Below are 9,685 nucleotides of genomic sequence, written 5' to 3'. Positions count from 1 at the left end.
AGATTAATTAATCACATCCTCTGTCTTGTAAACCGACGTTTTTCGAGCAACGTGCCACGAGATACCTATTCTTTTCCTTTCTCATCATTTTCGATATATTGTAATTTCATGAAATTAGATCTGACTCCTTGTTAAAAGTTTTAGATATCGATATAACGTCGTTACTACAAGAGAATTCCATCGATTAGTTTCGACACGAGTATCGAGATTCGTTCCTCCTTTCATCCTCATAATATATCTTCTTTTGTCGAGGTCAGAGGGCGGAGAGGGGTTCTTTATAGTTCGACGATAGAAAGGACCGACCGATATTGGTCCCGATCGATGTTTGCATGTGGTGACAGGATTATGTTTGAGTCACCGAATCGGTGCCACGGCCATTTGTCACCTCGAGATTAAATAGAGAGCCAACTGCCTTCGAGAACAAGGGGGGTGATACTACGTTCGGAAGCTCGGTCCATTCCCAAACGAAGAAAGACCCTCCAAGAATGATGACAGAGGAAGAGAGATAAGATTGAACGTCAAAGAAACTACTACTATCGAAAAGCACGGATTAGAAATGTATTGAAGTTGACAGACGGTGAGACTCCAAGTGAAAAAGTTTGAATCGTTGAATTTCTCGTAGAAATTTAAATTATTAAATTTTATTTATAGTCTAATGTTAATATTAATGTTCATTTATATGTAATATATAAACATAAATGTAAATCAAGGAATGTAGAGGAATGTTATCTTCTAGTTATCGTACATAAAATTAAGGAATTTATATCAGTAATTCGTAATTAGAAAATTTATTAACATTCGTTTGATATTTAATTCGTAATTCGAACTAATCACACAGAGAAAGTTATTGGTTTGCGATAAGAGAAAAAAATATCCGTGGAACATAGAAAAATTGAAAATTAATCGATCGATCAACTGGTTGAAGCATTTTTTCTTCCATTCTTTATTTCTCTCTTTTTCTTGAATTTGCTATTTCGTATCCGCTCATAACATACGCGTTTACCGTTGAAATGGATCGATCTTACGTTCGGAACGCTCGGTTCTTTAGATAACTTGTCGACTCTCGTTCGGCCTTAGTTTATCTCAAAGAGAAGATAAAGGACCGGTTCGATCCTTTTCTCGTCTATTTTTCCTCCCTCTTTTTTTCGTATAATTTTAATTTTGTCTTTTTCACGAGATCTTTCCGTAGAATATTTATGCATATAAAACGGACTCGAACGAGTTTCGTGTATCAGCGAGCCAAAAAAAAAATTGTTTTAATTAGAAACGAACGTAAGACATTTTCTACTTAAGTAGAAGCGTTCTCTCTTTTTCTTTTCTTTTTCTAATATTTGAAAGTAAATATAATTTTCTCTCTATTTTTAGATCACTCGCGAGTAACGTTTTCCAAACGGTCAAAGTCTATTTCTCGTACGCACGTTATACTCTTTATCTCTTTTAGGAGGTCGGTAAGATAGGATTTATCTAAAAAACATCGCCTTCTTGTGAACCCAGAACCCTTCGTGCTTGATTTTATATAAGATCTATCGTTTGTATTCGAAAAATATCAAGAATTTCAACAACCGAAAGTCATTTATCTTGTCCATTTTAAAAGACGCGAGAAACGAGTCGCGTGATAACGAACGTTAGATCTATTTGGTAATACCGAACTCTTCGAAATTTTTTTAATAGAATCATTAAAATGATCTCTCAATAAGGAAAATACTAAGCTGTTTCGCTATAGATAACCAAAAAATGGAAAGTTCAAAGGTTCGTACGTGTCTCCAAGAAAAAAAAAAGAGAGGGAGAGAGAGAGAGAGAGGAAGAGAAAAGAAAGAAAAAGAAACTTTACGTTTCAAAGGAAAAGCTAGAAAATATTTCGTGATAAGAGAAAAAGCTTTAGAAACGTCGATCAAAGAATCAATCTTTTTATAGTCATAAGTTGTTTTGGGACACGCGTATGACGTGACATCGTATTAAAAGTCGTGCCATTTAAAAGGTCCATCGTTCAGAATTTCTAGGTCACTCTTTGATACTTTAGCGCGTAGCATCTGGACGCATTTCCAGAGCGAGTTCTCGTATGGGGTTCGAACTAAAATCACGCGGCCGAACGAAAAAGGGGTGCATAAATTATGTTCGTACGCCATGTTTGTCTCGTGACGTGCCGATTGGGTGAACGAAAAAAATCCATCCTCCCTCGAGCGTGTCTAGCGTTGTCCTAAATGGACGTTGCTTTCTATATCTCTTCCCTCACCCCTACGCCATTTCCTTCGCTATCATTTTCATTTCTAAATTATTATAGATCACGCTTTACGTTTCTCTTTTTATTCTTTTTTTTTTCTTTTGGGTTTTTTTTTCCTATCTTATGCGATCGATCGTTGAAAAGTTCTTTTATTTTTTTCTTTTTTCCTTTTATTTCTGTCTTTTCAAGAATACCTTACGTGGACAGAAGAAGTCCACCTGGCACAAATCGAAAATTGCAATGTATTGTGCACTGCAAGTACAGTAGAGCGTTGGTACACACGGCCACAAGTTTGGTCATTGAACTATACTAAACATGTGGCACGAGTTTCGGTACATACGGTGCGCAGAAATTGCGGTACGCGCGAGTCGCACGTGGAATGTAAAGTGTACCCTTGGAAAACCGTACGTTGATCATACTGGAGACCAAAGTTCAACAGACCGCAGGCTTCGAGTTCGGTTATTCTTACGATTTCAAAAGTTCTTCCCCCTTTACCATTTATTCCACATATAACAAAGTCAATTTCCTTAACGCGTCATCGACGATTCGAGATTGAAATACGAACGTTTATATTTCCATGTATAAATCCAGACCATAAATGTATACAATATAAGCGTACGAGCCATAAGATCGAACCCGTAGACGTACACGTGGGAAGTAGACTCGTCGATTCGAGCACGAGACGATCGTTTAAGGTAGCCACGCACATGGGAGAGTTCCAACAGTAATTTGCAGTGAAAGGATGGTACAATTTCTTTCTTTTTTACTTTCTTTTTTTTTCTTTCTTTTTCCTTATGCCGAAACGCCTCGACTTTTACGACTCATTTCGAAAACGTGTAGCGCACAAAGTCGTTTCTATTTCATGGTGGTCCGCGCACGTTTCATGCCGGTTTCTCTCGTGCGCTCGCCATAGTAGAGAAGAAACTGCTAGGGCAACGAGCTGGAGCATATAAAAACGAAAAGAATGAGAGAGAGAGAGAGAGAGAGAGAGAGAGAGAGAGAGAGAGAGAGAGAGGAAAAAATCTTCTCGATACTGTCTATAATTCAACATTGAATTACGTTTCATAATTATAATAAAATTACCATATATTCGTAAGCCTTAACTTTTTTATCGACTGTCGTCTCATTATGGTTATCTTTAATATACATGTGTATAACCATTCAAACGTTATAAGAGTAAAATAATAGACGGTTAGAATAAAAGAAAAATTTTCATCTCGTTCTACTTGTTGGTTTGCGCGTAGCTCATGAAGGTAAATCGATCGTAAATCACGACTCATGGTCTTCCTTTGAAGCGTATTTCCGGCTGCGTAGAACCGTCGTGTCGATAATATTTATAATGCATTAAAGTTTTATCGCTTATAAACGACATTCTTAGGTTGCAAAACGAGAAAACTTATTGTCCGATGAACAATCTATCACGCAATGACAATGAAAGAAACTTTTGGAAAGTTGCCAACTTGTACGTGCACGATCGTTTTTTTTTTGTTCTTCTTTCTACGTCTGATCGCAATCGACGAACTGACATTTATCACTTACTCTCGACGTCCTATTTATCGTAAAATTTTTCTTACGAGTTATTGCGAATCCTTTATCGAATATTTTCTCGTAATATTTTCATCGAGATTTATTCGTTAACTCGCCCACTTTAGTGTTCTAACTTTCTCAATTCTCACACTTCGCTATTCGATAAACCGATCGTCATTGACATTCTCCGTCCGACTACTTCCTGCTGTGATTTGAATACTAAAACCCCGACCTCGAAAACGATTCTTCGTTGAAATGATAGAATCCAGAGTCCATTAATTTCTTTGGAAACAAGGACATATTCGTCTTGGACGTTGATTTTTTTCAAAAACATTTCATGCAGTTCGTCGGTGTAGAGATTTCTCATCGTCCATCTCCTTTTCCTTCCCCCTCTCTCTCTCTCTTTTCTTTTTTCTCTTTCTCCGACCCTCTCAAGGTAAGCAGCCACCCGCGATTACGCGATCGGCCGACGCAGGTGCAGGTAGCCGTGCTTCGAGAAGGCCCTCGAGAAGATCGAGAGGATCGAAAGCAAGCGGAACAAGCAGCGTCCCCACGATTCAGCGATCCGTGAAGCCTCCGGACGCGAGAGGCGTTGTAAATCTCTGTCATGCTCCATAAATCCCACCCCCGATATCGTTCTTGCCTTCTTTTCTAGCTTTAAACATGCGCGTATACCGATCTACGTTTCTCTTTCAACGTTACCACCACTTAAGCGGCGTTTTAAACGAATAAAAAAGTGTATGAGGAGAAAAAAGGAGAGAAAAAGAGATGGAAGAAGGAAACATCGGGAGGAACGATAAGAAGGACCGCACGAACGGACACGGTGTTGGGATTTTCGATCCTCTGACACGCTCCATAAATCCCTTTTACTCTTGCGAGGACGAGCTCTCCTCTCTCTTCGTTCTTCTCTCTCAACGTACAGATATACACGATCGATCCACTAGAGATCCCATTGGATCTCTTATCTCGCTCGTTTCGCTTCGGGATTAAGACGTTTTAAGTACGTTACGGAGGTAGGAAAATGTTTCGCGATTACCGGACCTCTCTTTCTCTATTTCTCTATTTCTCTATTTCTTCTTTGAAATCGTTACGTGCGAAACCGAGGTTAGATGAGATTTCCTCCATAGATGACTCTATCTTTCGAATACTCTTTGATATACAATGCAATACATTTTTTTACATTATAATATAGTTCATACAATAAAATAAACTCTTTGATATACAATAAAAAGGAAGTCTCTTACTACTTATCCCTTTGTCAAAATTGTTATAGGATTCTAACAATTCTAAAATATATGAAAAAGTTTGGTAGCTTTCGTTACGAGGAAGATAGAAGTTCGAATATTTTCTTTTTTTTTTTTTTCTAATGATACGAAATAAAAACATTGTATTCTTTTTATTAAAATTACCAATAGGAAAACTTAATTTTACTTCAGGAAAAAGTAATGGAAACGTATTAATTTCGTAGAGAAGGAAATATGTTCACGTTGTAATCATTTAAGAACTGTCATTAAGAAATATCATGTAGAGGATGATACAGTTCAAGGACATGTTAATTCTCTATTATCAGAAATAAAAACAAACGAGAAAGAGAGAATGAGAAGTAGCAAAAAAGAGTGGATGAGTGATCGAGGAGTTATGAAAAAACAGGATAAGACGATACAAGTTGTGGCAAGTTGAATATCCGGTTTACCGCGAGACACCGTTCCTTCCTGCGGTTTAACGCGTCCGTCCATTCGTGAATCCTTGGAACTTCGTCAGGAATGGGAGAGGAGATTCGCTTTTTCTATATATTTAGAAAAATCGCTCGAAAAAAAGTTATTGGTTATTGGGCATTCTACTAAATAATTTAATTCACTCTTGATCGAAAATGTTAAGATCGATGAAATTATTTATTTCTTTTATCAGTTTTCCATCTATTTTCTGTTAACATATTTATTTTAAAAAGAAAGAATCTTTTCCTCATCGTCCATTTTATTATCGATAATTCTTTTTCGAGAATTCACAATTTACGAGTTGAATAAATTATATCGACGATTAATACTATTCTGACAATAGTACGATAACGGAATAGATAAGGAAGTGAAAAGAAAAAAAAGAAAGAAAACGTACCTACTTAATTTGATTCCGAAGAAAATAGAAAATTATGAAAGATAGGACGAAGAGAAAAGTAGAAACGACGCTTATACACATACATGGCTCTCGTTGATACACGTTATTGAAATTAATTCGTGTATATAGCCTTTTGAACAATCAGATTTTCATTTGAGAAAATTATAGGATTTGTGCAAATTAATATGAAGAAAATATCGTCTATTTCGAATTTGATCTTTTTCATAGGAATATACAAATTCATCTTATCGTGATAATAGATAGACCGATCAAATCTCGTCATTATCATTATCTTTATTCACTATTTTATTCTTTTCCTTTTAAATTGACATATTTACGATAATTTTCTTTATCTCAAATATTTTTATCAAAATACTTTCGGCCCCTGGCAATAAAATGTCTTTCATTATTTTTCTGTAGTTTCACCGTGCGCATTAATTAAAATTCAATTGCATATTTTTTTTTTAGCGTACGAATGAATTTAAGATAGAGACTTTTCTCTTTTCTTCTCTTTATTTAATATTTGAAATCGGGAATCGTCATAGCATTAGCTAACGAAGGCAACTAATGCGCCTCTCTTTTGAGCATGGGTCTTAGTGACTCTCGAATATTTTTTTAATCGATTAAAATTGAAAATTACGTTAGACGATGGCGGCGCAACACCTGCACGAATCTGCATACTGGATCGGCAAGTATGCTATCGAACCCGTCTTTCTGGTTATATCACTCCCACGCATTCACTCTTAACTAGACTGATCGCGTACTTATTGATAACATCGACACTTTCGAAGCACAGAATCGAATGAAATTTCTCCAATGTTTTCCTTCTATTTTCTGTCGATATTAAGAAAAAAAAAAAACAAAAAAAAACCAAAAAGAAGACAAAAGAAAATATAGAAGAGAGAAAAAATATGAAAGAAAACAAAGAAAGAAAGAAAAATAAAAAAGGAAGAAAATTTTTACAAAGGGAAATTAAAAACCGAAGCATTCGGTTTCGCCAACCGAAATGAACATCGTTAAACTCTCGAGTTTGAAGCGTTTGACGAGACTCACCGACGAATGCACAGCAATAAAAGAGAAAAGAAAAAAAAAAAGAAGAAAAGTTAGGTAAATCGAGCATCGGTTCGCGTCAACGATCGAGGCTATATGGCCAACGTATCGAGAGGCGGACATTTCCTAACCGCTAGCGATACAAGTTTCGTCCGGTCAGTGCGTGTGTGTATATGTATTTATATATATATATGTATTTATATATATATAAATATACATGTATGAATGTATATGTACGAGGACCGGTCATCGACCGCATTTACCAATGCGGAAAATCCGGTGACGCGCGCGTACCGTGTTTTCGTTCGGAAGGTGTAACGAGTTCAACGTCCTAACTCGCTCCCGCCTCTCTCTCTCTCTCTGTTTCTCTCTCTTTCTCTTTTTCTCTCTTTCTCTACATAATGCCACCTGTAGGGAGGTCATGCGCTTATGCGTCGAGGAGCATGTCGCGGAACCATGTGCTCTTGAAAATTGACGGTATTTTTGCGAGAGCAGCAATTAGGCAACGAGTCTATGTAACTCCATAATGAGCGGGAGGGATGGGGGAGGGTAAGGGAGGAGGAGATGTGGGATGGACGAGAGCAGAGTAGTACCTGCTTATCGAAATCAACCCGCCTGAAAACGAACGACATACGGTCGGCTTGATGTCATTGACATCGGAAATTCTCCTAACGTGTTCGTTTCCTCGGATCTCACGATTTTATGCGAATTCAATTTTGATGGGATTGGATTGCGTTAAACTATCCTCGTTTACAAATAATTTTGGATTTTTCTTTGACCTTTCAAGCGTACTCGTGTGAAGCATCGTTAAGTTAAGGATCGTGTTTTCGTTATGTTTTGTATACATGTATACATATACACTGTTTCGTATATGTCCTCTCTTCGATTTCATGAATTAAAATGATTGTTTACATAGACCAAGATATCGTATTACTTAGGTCTCTATAGTTCAAGTTCGACTATGCAAACTTTGTTCGCGATCGAAGCAATCGCACGCGTTTCCCGTAATCCAACACAATAAGCAATTATCTACCGCTAACGCTGAATGTACGATAATCTCATTCATTACGAAACGTTACACTCGTCCGTGCAACACCTGCTATCGATAATGACCGACTCTTAAACTTAACTATCCGTAATCAACGAAGAATTCCCATTATGGCGTCGCAGCAACTGAGATTCCAGCGATTTATCCCGCAATCAAGACTCTTTTATCGAGTAGTCATCGGTCTTTCGATCGACAAACAGAACGATCTTCCTCTATTCCTATCCATGACGTCGTTCGAAAGTCATTAGCGATCACTTAACGATACGTCATTCAGGAGACATTTCAGCCACTCGTTTCTATCTTCGATTCTCCGTAAAAATCACAAAATTTCTATAACGTCGTGTCGTTTAAATCAATTGTAAAAAAATATTACCATTGATGGTTTATAGAACTTTCGATTATAACGAGTAAATATTAACGTACATAGTTAGGTATACATATGTATGGATATAGAAAAATCGAATATTGGATACGGACGATTTCTCATTTTCGTAGACACGATAGTTTGACTAAAGAGTCTTGGCTATAAATCCGCTCTGGTCGATCGTCAATCTAAAAGTGTCACAACTGCGAAGTCTTAAACGTATAGTCTGTATGCACCGTGTCGTATATACAACTTCGATCCGTAATAACAACTTATCTGTCGGTTAAGCGTTACCTCACTGTTACGACATAAGGTTGTAGTAGCGTTTCAAATTTAATGTTCGAACGTATAAACTTCTCATCAAGACGATTATAAATAATTACGTAGCAGAGAGTAAACGGTTTTCGATAAACAAATGGTGTTGTCTTTCTCCCTTTCTCTCTCTCTCTCTCTCTCTCTCTCTCTCTCCCCCTTTGTCTGTCTGCCTTTTTATTATGTCTTCTATTTTTAGAATTCGCGGTTTGACAGAACTCGCGAATAAGGGATAGTCCCAACAATACGGAAAACCGTTGCATTGTTCGTAAAACACGTAATGCGGTGTAACGTTGACGTTATTTGACATGTGTAAATCCCTCAACGATTGCTCGAAAATTTGTGATCGTGCGCGTGAGCGACGCGTGCGAGGAAGCGGGAAAAGAATCGACCGTGACGTTCCCGTTGATATTTTGTTTCGGTTTTGCGCGGAAAAGCGCGAACACGTTACGACGCCGTATGACCATCGGTTCTCTCTCCCATTCTTTCTTTTTCGATAAATGCCTACCCTTCTGTCCGGAAATTGCTACCTCGCGAACAGGTCAACAACCTCTTTCGACAAGTTTTACCATCAGAATAAGAAGAAATAAGACCCAACTCTACTCGATCGTTCTCGACTTTTTCAAACGGAGTTAATTTTTTAATAATCAGCGACAATTATGAGTTTCTCTTTTCAAACTCGGCTCGTTATTTGTGTGACCTATCATTTGTTATATCGTAGGGATGATTATCACCGTAGGTATCATCATTGTGTTCGTTTTAATGCATATATATATATATATATATATACATCGTTTCGGTCTTATGGATTATGTAGCTACGACTCTCTCGATTTATTTAATTTTAACATTAGAAAGTTTACGATTAGATGGATGTCGCTTTGAAATTCTCTTTTTTTTTTTTTTTATTTTAAACTTTAAACTAAGCACTATTTGTTACGGTAGATAAACTGCGAGTAAAAGTTTATTAGATTTAGACACAATCTATTCGTTGTTGCAGTGAAAAAAGTGTATACACGTATACATTTAGAAAAATGTTACGATTGTAGCGA

General features: G+C 37.1%; 1 protein-coding gene and 1 long non-coding RNA gene across 9 annotated transcripts in view; one reads left to right on the top strand and one right to left on the bottom strand.

Annotated features, from left to right (window-relative positions):
- The window catches only part of LOC127072919 (UPF0489 protein C5orf22 homolog), a 427,631-nt gene that overhangs the window by 125,580 nt on the left and 292,366 nt on the right, over window positions 1–9,685 (bottom strand). The window lies entirely within an intron of this gene.
- The window catches only part of LOC127072925 (uncharacterized), a 55,385-nt gene that overhangs the window by 26,460 nt on the left and 19,240 nt on the right, over window positions 1–9,685 (top strand). The window lies entirely within an intron of this gene.

The sequence above is a fragment of the Vespula vulgaris genome, chromosome 2 (assembly GCF_905475345.1).
Source record: "Vespula vulgaris chromosome 2, iyVesVulg1.1, whole genome shotgun sequence".
NCBI classification, from domain to species: Eukaryota; Metazoa; Arthropoda; class Insecta; order Hymenoptera; family Vespidae; genus Vespula; species Vespula vulgaris.
This window is presented reverse-complemented; position numbering and strand designations above follow the sequence as displayed.